Source organism: Nannospalax galili, unplaced genomic scaffold, assembly GCF_000622305.1.
Source record: "Nannospalax galili isolate Female #2095 unplaced genomic scaffold, S.galili_v1.0 scaffold1214, whole genome shotgun sequence".
Taxonomy (NCBI): Eukaryota; Metazoa; Chordata; class Mammalia; order Rodentia; family Spalacidae; genus Nannospalax; species Nannospalax galili.
The window spans coordinates 90,063-107,823 of record NW_008334871.1 but is presented as its reverse complement, the minus strand read 5'-3'; the positions used below and the strand labels follow the sequence as shown (position 1 = coordinate 107,823).

The 17,761-nt window shown below is 38.3% G+C and overlaps 2 pseudogenes; both read right to left on the bottom strand.

Moving 5' to 3' along the window:
• Positions 1-1,223: 1,223 nt before the first annotated feature.
• On the bottom strand, positions 1,224-3,352 carry LOC103731261 (annotated as a pseudogene).
• A 1,547-nt stretch (positions 3,353-4,899) lies between these two features.
• On the bottom strand, positions 4,900-15,424 carry LOC103731260 (annotated as a pseudogene).
• Between the last annotated feature and the right edge of the window lie 2,337 nt (positions 15,425-17,761).

Genomic DNA, 17,761 nt, shown 5'->3' with positions numbered 1-17,761 from the left:
GGCTATTGTGAGTTGAGCAGTTTCCTCTGTCACTTAGTATCACCTCTACACCTCACACTCCTTCACAGAAATGGAGTTAGCCGATCATGCCCTAAAACCCCTAAAACTGTGGGCCAAAATAGACTCATCTTTATATAAGATCCCTATGCCATGTCTTCCATCACAGTGACAGGACATTAATATTAATTAATGAATGGATATTTTAATCATCAAAATTAAGTTGTCTAGCTCTTTAATATTTCCTCCATGAAATTTTGACTACATAAGTTTTTGGAGTTTTCTTTCTCTGCAGTGAATGTATTTTTGTATACTGTTGACACTCTTGGACTCATAAATAGTCACTAAATATGTTTTACTTCTTAGGTTAACCAGAATTTGTGACATTTAAACATATTTGTAGGTTAAGCTTCACATTTTTGCTTATGATAGTGGTGTGCAGCACAGCATGTCATATTTTCACCTTGGCTCCCCTCTTCCTATCCCTCTTTTTCAGAAGCTATCAAATAATTTTAATCTTATTCCCCCCTTTATATGCGTATAAACTTGCACATTCAAATAGGCATGTGCCAAACTACTCCTTCAACAGTACTTCTACATGTACAAATAGAGGCATTATTTATCCTTTCTTAATGCAGAATACTACTTTTGTAGTTAAGCCAAAACATGATTTACTAGCAAATGTATATTTTGGGGTAATGTCAATGCTCAGTAAAGAAGACTTGACATAATTCAGATCAAATACAAAGGCCTAAGTCATTGGAGTCAATGCTAAGGGCAAATGTCTTTTGGAGAATTGAGACCATTCATATTCAAGGTTATTATTGGAAGACAGGTATTAATTTCTATCATTTTGTTGATTTTGTGTTTTATCAGATCCCCCCCCCTTTGGTAGCCACTGAGGCTTTTATTTTGCACAAAGAACCATTGGGAATCTTGCCTATGGCCACCTTGGAGGTTTCACTGGAGGAATGAGGGCTCCTAACACTAGGTGGGAAGTGAGGTGACAAAACTGTTGACCAATCACATGATTACAGAGCTGGGGTTTGTAACAGGGCTCCAGGCAGTAAGGTGTGGCTTCAGACCTCTAGGGAAGCAGTGGCAAGAGAGGGAACTTACTACAGAGACCTAGCAAACACTGGGCTGGCCTCAAACAGCCTCAATATCAGGTACAGCATCTAAGCAGTCAGCGGGACTGAGGGCTCCAGAGAGGGCTGGACCATCGTTTACTTGGCCAGGGGGTTTCTGAAGAACCTGCTGACAAACTTGGCCTTGCTGCCCAGTCGCTCCTCGATTCTGAGGATCTGATTGTACTTGGCCAGATACGCGGATTGGCAAGGCGCACCAGTCTTAATCTTCCAAGTGCAGAGTCCCACCACCAGGTCAGCAATGAAGGTAGCCTCAGTTTCCCCAAGGGATGGGACACCATGACGCCCCAAACATTAGACTGGGCCAACTTGCACACCTGCAGAGATTCAGGCACAGAGCAGATCTGGTTCACTTTGAGCAGGAGGCAGTTGCAGGACTTCTGGCCCAAGACCTTGGCAATCTACTTTGGATTGGTCACAATGAGATCCTCCCCATCGACCTGGATACCTGCACTAGCTGTGAACTTCTATCAGGCTTCCCAGTCATCCTGGTCAAAGGGGTCTTCGATGAACACCACTGGAGAGTCTTGGATGAAGGACTTACACAGGTCAGCCAGCTGTGCAGGTGAGACTTGGGGTCATCAGGAGACTTGGAGTCCAGGTGGTATTTGCCAGAACTGAAGAACTTGGAGGCAGCTATACCTGTGTGGCTGACAACCTAGTCAGTGTAGCCAGCCTTCCCAATTGCGTTCTACAGCAGCTCCAGGGCCTCTTTTTCTCCAGGATGCTGGGAGCAAACCCACCTTCCTCACCCACATTGGTGGCGTCTTTCCCCTATTTCTCTTTCATGACGTTCTCCAGGTTGTGGTAAACCTCTGCTCCAAAGTGCATGGCTTCCTGGAAGTTGGAAGCACCCACAGGGAGGATCAGGAACTCCTCCTGCATGGCCAGCTGGTTTGTTGCCAGCGTGGGAATCACCGTTGACCTCGCTGAAAGCCGGGATTGGCAGGATGACTTTGGTGTTACCAGCCAGATCGGCGATGTGTCTGTACAGGGGCACACAGTTCTCTACAGCATCAGCTCTGCACACAGCCAGGGATACTCCCAGGATGGCATTTGTGCCAATTGTCAGTCCTGTCCATTTCAGTTATCAGTTTGTCGCTCTTCTCCTGTTCTATGACATTCAGTTTCTTGCTAACCAGAGCAGGTGCAATAGTTTTATTGACGTGCTTAACAGCTTTTGAGACTCCCTTCCACATGTGTGTCATACCACTGTCCCTAGTTCCAAGGCCACATAGATACCAGTTGAGGCACCACTGGGCACAGCAGCTCTGAAGAGACCTTTTGTGGTGAAGAGATCAACCTCAACAATGGGATTTCCATGAAAGTCAAAGATCTCTCTGGCATGGATCTTGAGAATAGATCTGTTGAATTTCTGGCGGTTGGGTTGCCCCACAGGCAAGAAACAGGAGATGCTGTGGACACTGAGTAGAGTGCTCAGAGCAGAGTAGCTGACACTCCTGAGCTACTCTTAGCAGATCTCTTTTGATTACCTGTTCTATCGTTGTTTATTTGTTCCATGTGACCTCTGCGTATGCTTCTCCATCTCTTTAGATTGAAGTCTTCTACTATCCTCTGTAGAGCTGGCTTAGTAGTCATAAATTCCTTTAATTTTCCTTTATCACAGAAATTTTAATTAGTGCTTGAATTTTCACATATAGTTTTGCTAGATACAATAGTCTAGGTTGATAGTTATAGTCTTCTAGGATGAAGAATACATCTTTCCAGGTCCTCCTGACTTTAAAGGTTTCTATTGAGTAATCTGGTATTAGTCTAATGGGTTTGCCTTTATAAGTGACTTGTCTTCTCTACTGAAGTTTTCAATACTCTCTCTTTATTCAGTTTTTTTCACACTTTAACTATTATATAGTTAACATATAATGCACAATGATATGTCCTAAGAATGTCTTTTCTGGTCATGTCTATTTGGTATTCTGTAAGCCTCTTGTACCTGAATACATATTTCTGCCTCTAGGTTGGGAAAATTTTGTTCTATGATTTTACAAGAGATGTTATCTATTCCTTCACTGTGGTCTTCTACTTCCTCTATGCCCAAAATTCAATGGTTAGTTATTTGCATCTTGTTCCAAATTCTATCATGTTCTACTCATACATATTTTTTAAATTTTCACATTGACCTTTGCTAAGTGATTTAATTCCTTTACTTTGTCTTCTATCCATGATTCTCTGTTTTCAGCACTATCCATTCTGCTAGTGAGGCCTTCCACTGAGGTTTTTATTTGGATTTTGAGTTTTTCATTTTCAGCCTCTTTCAGTTTGGGTTTTCTTCAGCACTTAGAACTCTGTTTTCATAACTTCAGTTGATTTTTTTATTTCTTTCATCTCTGTCTTCATCTTCCTTAGATTTAAACCTATGTATAACCATCCTTCTGAATTTTTTGGAAGTTCTTTGAAGTCACTGTCACTACCGGTCACTACTCTTACTATGGGATTTGTGTTGTTGAGAGGAAACATGCTATTTTAGTTTTTCTTGTGTTTATTTCTGCACTGGCATTTTGGAATTTGGAGTTAATTTGCTGTTTGAATTTGTCTTTAATGTTTACTCAGGTCAACTTTCAAAAGAAGTGTTTTCAATATTCAGGAGGGGTCTCATAAGTAGCAGGGCAGGGATGTCGATTGCCTCTATCCAAGGTCTTCTCTGTGTCACCTCCAGTCTGGTTGCTGCAGTGACTTGGCTATGGAGCTTAAATTTTTTCTTGGTAATATTGACTGGTCCTGGGTCTCAAGGCCAGACTGGAAAACTGATGTATCACAGTCAGGCAGATGGCTGGGCTCTAGTGAGTCTTGGTACTCTGGGACCCAAAACTATCTAATAACTGTCCAGATGGAAGAAAGTGGGCACCAAAACAATAAGAAAAGCACGTATTTAATTGTATTCCCATATTTCCTTACATAGAATAACAAATAAAGAAATTTTCTCACTAATCCTGAATGTTAAGTACAGAATAATACTAATCACTCCCATTTCCAAAATGCACAATAAAAAAGAAGATTTCACATAGACTTGGACTTATGAAACAAATAACACTCATTCATTGTGTAGGATGAATTGAATGGCATCCCCAAGATTATAAGCAGCTCTCCCTGCAAGATAGAAGAATCAGAGGAGTTGAGACTTTTCAAAATTTGATATTGTTCACAGGGTGATTTGAATTTTCCACTCCTCCATAGGCATAACAGTAAAACCAGCAGAGACAGAATTTGGCAATAGCTTCTTTTCAGTGGGTAGTATTTTGTTGTTTAAAAATAATTTATTGAATTTTTGCAATTTCCATGCATTATTTTTTATGGTATTTAGGTCTCTTCGCCTATCCACATCTCCTCTTAATGACCTCAGGTCAATTAAATATATTCATTCCTGTATGTGTATATGTACACTCATCTATCTATCTGGAGAGTGACAGCAGAGAGAGAGAGAGAGAGAGAGAGAGAGAGAGAGAGAGAGAGAGAGACTGGTTATACTACCAAGAATCACATTTTTTTTAAAAGAGACTGACTCCCTCCTCCAAAAAGGTTTGGGGTTTGTTACACAGTTACACACGTCCCACATCTACACTGAGATTTTGTCTGGTTTGAGCTCGCATGGGAGTTCTGCATGCTGTCACCATTAGAGAGAGAGAGAGAGAGAGAGAGAGAGAGAGAGAGAGAGAGACTGGTTATACTACCAAGAATCACATTTTTTTTAAAAGAGACTGACTCCCTCCTCCAAAAAGGTTTGGGGTTTGTTACACAGTTACACACGTCCCACATCTACACTGAGATTTTGTCTGGTTTGAGCTCGCATGGGAGTTCTGCATGCTGTCACCATTGGTGTGAGTTCATGTAAGTAGCTGATCAGCTGTAGGGATGGACCGTGTGGGACTTTGAGTCCCTGTGGGAAAACAATCAGTAACACATAAATTAAGTATTGCTCTTTATGATAATTAGGCCAGGGAGCAATCACTGACATGTCTCTATGCATCTGAAAACTGTTCTGAAGCCTCCTCAGAAAAAGTTGAACGTTGACATGAAAAACCCTTCCAGTTTCTTGATTTCATTTTAGCTAGAGGAATTTCAAGTGGGTGGTCTGATAATTTTCCCTCAAGTATTATCTGAAGTCCATGATGTGTATAAATTGGAGTACTTCTTCCATTACCTTCATTTAAATTATCAAAATATCCTACTATAATTTTGAATATTAAAAGATACAAGCATGTACAATAGTATTTTAGAAAGAAAAGTAACATTGCTTTTTTTTCAAATACAGTGCTCAGAACCATAAAAGTTAACGCACAGTACCACATTTTTCTGAGGAATCCCTCAAGGCATTGGTGATTATAATTTAAAAATAAAATAATTTTAATTAGTGTTGGAAACTTAGGCAACGACAGACTTCAATAACTAAAAATCAGAACTTCTTTTATTTTTTTTCATTTTTGAAGGACTCAAACTGGTACCTCCAATGGAACAAAATGCACCAACTCCCAAATTATTAAATGCATTCTTTCACTTTAGAATAAGAAAAGTATAAAGTGGAATTTCTTAATTATCACATATATAAATACATTCTTATAGTCATGTTTGCTAATATGACATTATGAATTAAAATATGAAATATGAATTTCATATATTGTTTATAAAATTATGAAATGAAAACAAATTCTACATTCAAGGTACAAATGATAAATGATCTTTCACTATTTTATTGAAGAGTTCATCTTCCTTGTTTTCTTTGCCTATATTTAAAAATCATGGTCAAAGATCAAGTGTACATCCATTCATCTGCAAGTAATAGTCAGTATTAGACCTACAATGCAATAAGTATCCTTCCATGGGCCCAAGACTCATGAGACTGGAATATTTGACATGATTTTGAAATGCTTAAGAATTCCAAAGTGGCAGCCTGGAGAGATGGCTCAGCAGTTAAGAGCACTAACTGTTCTTGCAAAGGACTGGGGCTGAATTCCCAGCACCCACTTGACAGTTAATAACATGGCACTTAAAAATTGTCAGTAACTCCAGTTCTAGGGGATCCGACAGCTTCTTCTGACCTCTGTGGGCATTTCATGACATGGGTGCACTTACATACATGCAGGCAATACACCCAGACACATAAAATAAAAATAATAAATAAAACATTCTTTAAAATTTCCAATGTGACTCTGAGATCCATGCAGCACACTGTAACCACCTAGACAGCACTGGCTGGTTCTGCATGTGTAACCAGGCATGTGCAGGATGCATGCAAACTTCTTGCATTCATTCAAATTGAGGTAAAACAGGCAAAGAAATTCTCCACGTTAACAGAACCTGAATAATTAAAACTAACTTCTTTTCCTGCCAATTTCATATAAACTAATTGTAAAGTATTCTGCTTTCCAAAAAAGCAAACCTAAAATTTCTGATTTCAAACATAAAAAGTTTCTTTTAAATCAAATCCTTAGTAAAGAACGTTAGTAAATGAATGAATATATTTCCCACACCCTTTTGTATTTAATGCAATATAACATTTCATTTTTCAACTTTAGACAGAACTTACATCTGAGTACTATTTTTTGAGATAACAAGTCAACAGCAACAGAACTTATAAATAGGATTTTCTGGCACAAACACAAAGGTCTGCTGACCTTTCTCACATTCCAATCACTCGTTTTAAAAAATATATTGAGAATTTCATACAGGCATATAAGCATACAAGGTGTTTTTATCAAATCCATGTCCACTCCCTCCCCTCCAACTCCTCCCACATCTCCCCATCATTTTTTTTCTGATAACTTCCTGTACTCTTTCCAGGCAAAGGGGACAGAAAGGCCTTTTTAAGTCCGGGAGTTGAATGAGTTCAAAGATGAGCAATAACGGAAAGGAGCCTGATGGGAAGAGACCTTGCAGTTTATCCAACAGTTTCTCCAGCACAACAACACCCTTTTCGTGGTACTCTCGTCAGGTCATTCAAAAGTTGTCTTTGTCTTCTCATGTTGGCTAGGACTGCACCACCCAGGAATACTGCGTGCTTCCTGTCTTCAATTCTCATCTTAAATTTAGAAAGGTTTTCCACATCTCCTTTTAGAACTCGTTCTAAGTAAAATTTTTTAGCTCTAGTTCCAACCGCTGTGGCAGAGTAGGATACATGGTAGATCCTCCAGAAAGGACAATGAGCTTACAGAATTCAGAGCTGGTATCTTGTCTGCTGCCTGGATTGTGTTAAAAAGCCATTCAGCAACACCAACTCTCTCTCTCTGCATTGATTAAGTGCCGCTCAAATCAAGCTGCTGGCACTTCAAATCTTTCTCCCTTACCTTTAATAATGCTCCCATCAGGGAGTGTATAAGATTCAGCTAACAATGATTTATTTTTAAGGTCAGTTTCTGCCTCTTACTCAGTATTGTAGCCCATATGACAGTTTTTCTGTAATCATGCGACCAGTCTCAAAAAGCAGCAGCTTGATAAGATACCTGGTAATGGCCCTCCCAGCAATATCCAGTCTGCTAGTAAGGTGAGGGAGAAAAAACCTTCATCCACTGGGCAAATGTGAGTTACACTGTCTCCAGAGTCCCCCAGTCAATAAACCTTGAGCATACAAGTCAGAGTTGCCTGGATGGTTACATACACACCAAAAATCTGGTAAGTTTCTTACATTATCTCTATGCTCATCTCTCTGTTCTTGGTTGGACTCATGGTGGGTTCTGTGAGTAAAATTTTGTAGTTTCTGATGTTTATGTTGAGTTTCCCTCGTCCAATGCATAGTCCCACATGTGTTTCATGTCATCCCAATTTCAAACTATGCTGCTCCCCATTGGGTAGTTAGCATCCAACAGGAGCACAGCTCACTGGACTCATCACCAACAATAAGATCCTTAATTTCAATTTTTCACCTCTTGGTGGTTGATCTGGTCTTCCACCCAAAGCAAGGAAGATGTTCTGGACAATTAGAGCCTGAATATTCACACTTTACAAACCAGGTGCCATTGTCGGACACCACCACCTTCCTGCTCTGGCTGTCCACCCTCCACCCTGAAGAGTTGCCAAAGCACCTTGTGGCCCAGTCTGAAAATAGTTCTTAAAGGGAGCAGTAAGACTCTCATATCAATTTTGAAAACTATGAAATTTAGTAAAGATTATTAGTTAAGGAACGGATGTTCAAGAGGGCAAGCCTAAAAATGTCAAAATTTTTACTTTCTTCTACAAAAGAACATTTGGAGGTCAGCCACAAGATACCCAGTCATTACTTTAGTAGGTGTTCGATATTGTTCTAACTTAAGCAATAGGGGAATTGTCACAACTAGTATTATTAAAACATTAAATTGTGGAAACTGATAGAATGCCCAGAATATAAATAATATGTGTGTATTCATGGAAGTATGATATATATGGACATATGTATGGATATTTAATATAGATATGAGTTCTTTTAGGACTTAAAATCACTAGTAAGGTTTGGCAAACCCCATATTGACTATATTTCTCATGTATTTATTATAGCCACATCCCGAGCCAGGTGAAAAATAGCAACATATGTAATCAAAGCTCAGGTTCTTGAACTGTTTTCTTCATCCTCTTACTAACCAATCCCACACATAATGTCAAACAGTATAGTGTTCTTCATTAAAAAGTTTAGGACTATGATGATTAATTATCAGGATGAGATAACAAGCTGATGCTCATAGTGCTGTCATTTGGTAAATAAAAATATAAGTTAATCTGAACACATTTGTAGGGAAGGAATATGTCATTTAACATCATTAATTATATTTTTAAGGAAGAAAAAAAGGATAAAGTGGTCAGAAGACTCTCAAATTCATTTAAAAAAATTACAAAGATATGACCTAGAAAAATGCTTTTTAAAGCCCCAACTTTGAAGGAGATTCACAATAAATTTCCTAAAAAAGTCAATCAAAATAAAAGCAGTCATAATTTAATAGAAATAGTAACTGAAAGAATAATGGAAGTAGAAAAACACATATATCAGAAAAATGTGTGCTTCAAAATTAAAAGGAACTTAATGGTGACAGATATTGAAGGTTTGATAATACAAACGTTTTTCTTGTGCTGGTTAGGCAGCTTAGTTTTTCTGTCTTCTTAGATGCATCAGAATAACTTTCCTTTATAGTATTTTAATGTGACGAAGAAATATGATTTTCATAGATTTTTGTGCTACTCAGTATAATTCAGTAAGTTGAACCAATATTTTTATTTCACTTTTTCAAGCACTGAGAACTCAGCATACTGCCTGAGAGCACCTGGATCCATCCTCCACATAGTAGTAAGCTTCCCCAAAGCTTCCCCAAATCTTGCAATACCCATCATCCTAACTGGGATTATGTAAGTCCCCTCCCACAGCCTCAGGGTAAGACCTATACTACTGTAGGGCAGAGACCTCAGCAGATAACCTGAGAGTACCTGATCTGGCCTCTGCCTGGTGTAAGGCCTGAGACTTCAGCAGACAGCCTGAGAGGGCCAAAATCAGATTTTCAGTTTCACGGAAGTGAACCAGCTCTCAAGAGATCATATACTTAGGTGGGGTTGGAGCTTCTTACCCACTTTCTCATGACTATGCTGGTTTGAGAATTTTCTGGTTTGAGCTTGTGCAGAAGTTGTGGATGTTGTAACATTTGCTGTAGTTCGTATGAGTAACTTCCCAGCTGTCTGGAAAACTGTCTCTTTGTGGTTATCTACCCCCTCTGTCTCTTACAATCTTTCTACACCTTCTTCTGCAGTTATCCCTGAACCTTGGGGAAGAAGTTTGATAGAGGTGCCCTCTTCAGGGATAAGCACTCTGCAGCCTCTTGTTCTCTGCATATTGACCACTTGTGGGTTTCTGTGTTAATCACCATCTGTTTCAAAAGGAATCTTCTTTGGTGAGATGTGAGAGAACCATTAATTTGGGGGTATAGCAATAACTCATTAAGTGCCACTGGGAGAATGAGACAATCTTTTTTCAAGTATGGGATTCTTCATAGGTTAACCAGGTTCCAGTGAATGAACCTACACCGGAGGGCATTAAGAAACAAAAATTAGACTCTATAAGCCTTATTATACATGCAATAGAGTATATTAAATTAATGGTATTCATTAAGAAGAGGCAGATATAGGGGAGAGGATCCAAATATCATCAAATTATAGTATATGAAAATCACAAATATTCAATCAAAAAAAAGGATTTGATTCTAAAAAACTTAACAAAAAGGAAAAAGATGGATTGCACCTCAATAGCTATATTACAAAACATTACAAAGTTAAAGCTAAGGAACAGATTATGAATAGTGACAACTGATTTTGTGAAGATAGGGTCTTCAGCAGGATTGTGCCAGCCTCCCCCTAAAAAATTACATGGAAATGCAATTATTCTAAGAATACAAGATTAATTTAACATTTGAAAATTGATTACTACATGACAAAAATGTTAGAGGGAAACATGTTCTACTCAATGTACAAAGAAGAAATTTTGAACTTAAAGCTCAATACCTGTTCATTGTTTTAAAAATAATAATGATCAGTGAACTTGAACTGGATTTGGTGTTCTTTATTCTGCTAAAATATATATATATCTACCCTCCACAAATCCTTACAGCTAATGCCACTCTTAATGAAAAAAAAAACCCCACAATTTCCCCTTGGCTGTGGGAATAAGTTATCAAGGTCCATTCTCACAGCCTGATTATTGACGTTTAAGGGAGGACATAGTACAGTGGAAGTTCTTTGTTTCTTTGACTTCGAGTGATATACTATGATGCTTTCTTACTGAATTTTTGTGCATTCATACAATACTTCTTAATCATATTTCACCCCCTCACATATCTGCTCCCCCCACAGCTCCTCTGCCAGACTTCATGGACTTTGTCATATATATTAAGACCTAGTGTGTCAAGTTGTTGTCCCCAGATGTCCCTCAGTGTGAGTACATCCACTGGAGCCTGGCCAACCTATTAAGCATCATTCCCTTAAACAACACCAACTCTCCACCACCCAATAGTGATCAGCTCGGAATAGCTCCTCAGCCAAGTTTGGGACTTCTTACCAATTTCCCAACTTCTATGCTGGGTTTTTGTCTAGTTTGAGATTGCATGGGTCTTGTACATACTGTCACCATTGCTGGAAATTCATATGAGCGAGTTCCCAATGGACTGGAAAACTCAGCTTCCTTGCACTAATCTACCAACCCTTGCTTTTACAGTCTTTCTGCACCTTCTTCCACCATGGTCTCTGAGCCCTGAGTGACAGAGGTTTAATATAGGAATCTTAATACACTAATCTCCCAGGGATACACACTCGGCAGTTCTCTATATTTTGACCAGTTGTCACTTTCGGTGTTAAGCACCATTGGTTACATGAGGAACCTTCACTAGTGAGAGCTGAGAGATGCATTATTATTCTTTCTGCCCCATGTTCCTCTAGGTTCCATGAGCCTTAGGTATAGAAGTTTCATTGTACATGCGTCACTTAGAGTTGGGGGTCTCACAAAAACACTTACTGTCTGTGTTTGACCAGTTGTAGAACTCTGTAATGATCTCTGTCTATTGCAAAAATAACCTTTGATGAGTGGTAAGAGGTATAATTGTCATAACTATAAAAAAAAAAAAAAACAACATATAGTAGGACATTGCATTTGTTTAGGGATGTAGGAGACATCCCTAGGTTTTTCTCTAGTGTCTAGGACCTCACTAGCCACGTGTATTTCACTATGTTGAGAATGTCAAACATGAGTTCCATGTTGATTACTCACAAGATAAAAGTGTCACTTCTGCTCCAATAGAGATAGTTTGCTACAATGCTCATTGTTGTGATTATTAGGTTTTACAGTTGGATTGGAACCTTTAATGGTTTTCTCCCTTAGCAGCTTGCATAGTATCCTCTGACACTATGAGAGATAGTCTTCATGGAGGATGCCTCCAGGTCAGATCCAGCATCATTGCTGAAAGTACTATGTCGTATTTTTCACAATAGGGTCTTATCTTCAAATTCTGGGAGTCAAAAAAGGGATGTGGCAATAGCTTGTGTTGTTTTGGGAATAACTTTGATTCCCCCCCAAAATCAAAAATCCCAATCAAAATCCTCATGACTTTTTAAGAAAATTAGAAAAATATCCTACAATTCATATTGAACCAGAAAAGACCTAGGATAGCCAAGCAATCCTGAACACAAAGAACAATGCTGTGGAGATTGTTATACCAGAAATCAAACTATAGTACAGAGCTATAGTCACAAAAACATCATGGTATTAACACAAAAGCAGACATGTAGATGAATACAACAAAATGGAAAAGCCGAACACGAGTGCACCACCCAATTACAGCCACCTGATATTTTACAAAGGTGCCAAGACAATACATTGAAGGAACAACAGCATCTTCAATAAATAGTCCTGGAAAAGCCCATCTCCATGTTTAGAAAACTCAAAATAGACCTGAATCTATCATTTTACACAGAGATCAACTATGAATGGATCAAAGACCTTAATGTGAAACTTAAAACACTGAAACTATTAGAGAAAATATAGGCAGTACCCTACAAGACATAAGCATAGAAGAAAACTTTCTAAATCAGATATCAGTTGATCAGGAGGTAAGGTCAACAACTGACAAGTGGGACCTCATTAAACTGAAAAGCTTCTGTACAGCAATGACCCAATTAAAAGATATGCTATGAATCAGAACAGAACTCTTCAAAAGAAGAAATAAAAACAATCAAGAAACACTGTAAAAAATGTTCAATATCTTTAGAAATTAAGACAATACAAATCAAAATCACTTTATGTTTTCACCTTACCCTAGTCAGAATGGCTAAGGGATCAAATGAGACCAAATGCTGGAAACGATGTAGTTAAAGGGAAACCTTGGTCACTTCTGGTGGGATTGTAAACTGGAGCAACCACTGAGGGCATCAGTATATAAATTGCTTTTGGTAGGATGGCCATATTCACAATATTAATTCTACCAATCCATGAACACAGGATGTCTTTCCATCTCATGTCTTCCATAATTTCTTTTTTCAAGGATTTAAATTTTTCATTGTAGAAATTTTCAATGTCATTTTTAGTTTTATTCCCAGACTTTTCTGAAGCTATTATGAAGGAGAATGTTTCCATGAACTCATTCTCTGATTATGTATTATAAGTGAGGATACTAATTTTTAAAGATTGATTTTGCAACCTGTCAGTTTGCTGAAAGTTTTGATCATTTCTTGTTTTCTAGTAGAAGTTTTGGAATCTCTTACATATAATATTATATCATCTTCAGATAGGTTAATTCTAAATCTCCTTCTCCAATTAGTGACATTTTAATTACCTTCTCTTTTATCATTGCTCTAGCAAGAGATTCAAACTCTTGAAGTGGGGATACTGGGTGTCTGGTTTCTGATCTGAATGAAAATGATTTCAGTTTTTCTTTATTTAGAATGATGTTGACTGGGTACTTGTTGACTGTAACTATAATTTATGCTGCAATATGTTCCAACAGTTTAATTCCTTGTAGTGCTTTTATCCTAGATGCATGTTGGATTTTATCAAAGCTCTTGTCTGCATCTATTGTGATGATCATGTGATTTTTGCTTTTAAGCCCATTTCCTGATTTACTACCTTTATCGACTGATGTACATTGAACCATCCCTGCATCTCTGGAATAAAGCCAACTTAATCATGCTGATGATCTTCTTGATTTGTGTCTGTATGAGATTGCAAGTTTTTTGTTGAGAGTTTTTCCATCTATGTTCATTAGGGATATGGGCTAAAGTTTTCATATTTAGTTGTGTCTTTACCTGGGTTTGGTATTAGAGAAATGCTGGCTTCATAGAAGGAGCTTTGGAGTTCTTCTGTTTCTATATTTTGAAAGATTTAAGTACCATCAGTTACAGATATTCATTAAAATTCTGGCAAATTCTGCTGTCAATCCATCTGGGCCTGGGATTTTTCTAGTTAGGAGTCTTTCTATTACTGTTTCAATTCCCATATCCTGTGTCAATATCTTTGTTCCTACTGATCTCTTTTTGTTTTAGCTTTGGTGGATCCATTGAATTAAGAAATGTGTCCATTTCTTTTAGATTTTCTAAATATTGTTTTTGAAAGTGTTCCCTTGTAATGCTCTGGATCTTACTGGTGTCTATTGTGATGTTTCCCCCTTTATCTCTTGTTTTGTTGTTGTGGATATGCTGTTTCTTTCTTTTCTTTAGCTGGGCTAGGATTCTATCATGTTTATCTTTTCAAAGAACCAGCTCTTAGATTCAATGATTCCTTATATTGCTTTCTTTGTTTCTATTTTTTTGATTTCTGCTCTAATCTTTATTAGTTTTTCTCCTCTGTTGGGTATGGGTTAGATTTTTTCTTGCCTTTCCAAATTCTTGAGTTGTACTATTAAGTCATTTATTTGTGCTCTTTCTGATTTTTTAATGTAATCACTTAGCTATAAATTTCCATTTTTGGGATAACTTCTAATGCCTCCCAAATATTTGTTTTGTTGTGGTATCATTTTCATTTAGATTCAGGCATACATTTTGCTTTGGTCAGTGTTTCTTTCACAGCAACAGAAAAGTGATTAATATAGTGATTGGCACCAGAGAGTGAGCTGTTGACTGTGAAGAACATGACCATGTGGGTTTTTGAACAAATGTGGAAGACTTTGGAAGTTTGGGCTAGAAAAGCAGTAGATTGCTGTAAGCAGAGTTTAAAAGGCCAGTCTAGAAGGCATCTGCAAGAAAGTAGTGCTGAGAACAAGGTAGTTCCAGAGGGAAATAAGGACTTAAGCAGCACTTGGGATATTTTGGCAAAGAGTCTGGCTGGAGTCTGCCCTCCACCAAAAAGCTTGCATGAGGCTAAATTGAAAAACCATGGACTAATTTCTCTGGTGAAAGAAATTTTAAGACAGCCTAACTCAGAAATGTTGGTGTGACTATTAATGGTGAATAGTATGCAGAGCTATGGTGAAAAAGAGCAAATTGGGCAGAAAGAAATACAGTTTGGATCGAAAAAGAGCACTGGGAAGACAAATGTTGGAATAGTGGTTTATGCTAGAGAGGATCCCTTTGATAAGGAGATTAAAGTGATTAAGGAGAGATTCAAACTTAAACAATGGAGAGAGTGCTTCCAGAGCAAGACCACACCCAGTTAAGCCTCCAACTTGTGAAGGGAAAATTCTACAGAGACCACTGAAGAGAAAAGCTTCTAAAATGGATAAAGTAGGCTGGAGTCCATCCCAAACTTGTAGCCAAACTTGTCAGTGTTGTTCACCTGGTGCTGGCTTTAGAGGCAAGAGTAAAGGGATCATCCGTTCATTCTCGGTTTCAGAAACCATTGAGGCCAGGCAGCATGCAGCAGGGGTTCCCTTGCTTAAAGGAGGTCCTGATAGACCATTGAGTGTAGCTGTGAAGGTGAAGCCTGGTTGGCACTAGAGACCTCAATCATGTCAGAGCTGTGAGGCATCTGCCAAGAAGATCTGCATACAGGGAGTGGTACCAGCCCAAGAGAGATATGTATGTTGCATACAGCAAAGCTGGAGAGGCTGAGCCATCTAAGCCCTTTGAAAGTAAAGTCCCAGAAGTCTGACATGGAGCTACTGAATTTAGAGTTTGTCCTGCTGGTTTTCAGTTTTGTTTTGGTCTGGTATTTCCTTGCTATGCCTCTATTCCTCCCTTTTGGAATGGTAGTGTGTATTTGGTTCCACTGTATGTTGGAAGTATGTAATTTGTCTTTTGCTTTTATACAGACTTACAGTTAAGATATTTCCCTGAGTCTCAGAAGAGACTTTGGACTTTTGAATAGTATTGAGAGTGGTAATGACTATGGGAACTTTTAAAGTTGGACTAAATGCATGTTTTATTTTATATGGTCATGAGCCTATGAGGGTCAGGGGGTGGAATGTGGTGGTTTGAATGAAAATGTCCCATATAGACTCCAAATATTTGAACATTTTGTCCCCAGACAGTGGTTGTATTTTTGGGAGGTCTTAGAAGGTGTTGCTATCCTAGAGGAAGCATGTCACTGAGGGTGGGCTTAGAGCATTCTTAAACCTTGCTGGATCTCCACTTGCTCTTCTTGTTTCCTTTGCCTGCTGGAAGATGTAGAGCTTAGCTTCTGCTCCTCCTCCAGTCACCTCTGCTGCCGTGCCTCCCTGCTGTGATGGACTATAATTCCCCTGGAACCATAAGCTCAAATAAACTCTTCCTGCTATAAATTGCTTTGGGCACTGTTTCTATCACAGCAACAGAAAAGTGACTAATATACTTTCATTATTTCTTGATTCCTTTATTAAACCATTCATCATTCAGGATTGTTTTGTGTGGCTGTTCCATTTGGGCCGCCTTAGGTTGTCACTGTTGCCCCGCCTGATCCCAGACCCCAGGGCTGGTGAGGAGGCTGTGTCAGTGGTGCCACATTCAGACACAGGAGATCAGGTTCAGAGACACAGATCTGCTTTATTGAGGAATAGTGAGCTTATATAGGGCTTTTAAGTCATTCAGGGGAGAGTACAATAATCATTCAGGAGAGAGTACAATGATCAGGTTATACATAAGCAGACAGTTTAGGTTTCGGTTTATAGTTTCATTTTACTGATTGGGACTAGAATTCCTGTAACTCGTGATCAGCCCTGTGAGGGAGGGGTGTTTAATGTCTGTGAGTTTGTGGAATACTAGACTTTCTTTTGATTTTTATTTTAAGTTTCATTGCATTGTGGTCTGATAGAATACATGGAATTATTACAATTTTTTTGAGGTTTGTTTTGTACCCCTGTATGAGGCCAATTGCAGACAAACTTCAATAGGCTGCTAAGTAGAATTACACATTCTTCAGTGCTGAGTAAAATATTATGTACATATCTGTTTGGTCCATTTAATGTATGATATCCTTTTTTCCATATTTAATTTAATTCAATTAATTCATTTTGAGGGATGAAGAAAGGGTTTATTTCACTTTACAGTTCACAGTTCATCCTGGAGAGGAGCTAGTGAAGGAGGAACTCAGGGCAGGAAACTGGAGGCAGGAACTGAAGCACAGACCATGGAGGATCCCTGCTTACAGACTTGCTTCTCTGGCTGTGCGCTGCCTGATTTCTTTCTTTCTTTCTTTCTTTCTTTTGCATAGAATAATTGAAAGAATTCTGTTTTCATTTTGTAATGTATAGTATCCTTTAATTCAGATGTCTCTGTTTATTCTTTTTCTAGGTGACCTATCTATTGGACAATGTAGGGTTTTGAAATCACTACTATTACTGAATTGTGGTTAATTTGTGCATTTAAGTCCGGTAGTGCTATTTTTATGAAACTGGATGTACCAGAGTTTGGTTCATGATTGCTATATCTTCTTGATCAGCTGTTACCTTGATCAGATTGTAGTGACTTTCTTTATCTCTTCTGATTAATTTTAACTTGAAATCAATTTTGTTGAATATTAGAATAGCAACTCCTATTTATTTCTGTATAACATTTGCTTGTAATATTTTTTCCATCCTTTTACCCTAAACTAGTTCCTATCCATGTAGGTAAGATAGCAGCTTATTCTACTACAATGGCAACCCCTGCTTGTTTCTTAGTGCTAACTGCTTGTAGAATTTTTTTCCATTATTTAACCCTAAAGTGTTGTCTATCCTTGTAGGTAAGATTAGTTTCTTGTAGACACCAAATAAATAGATGAT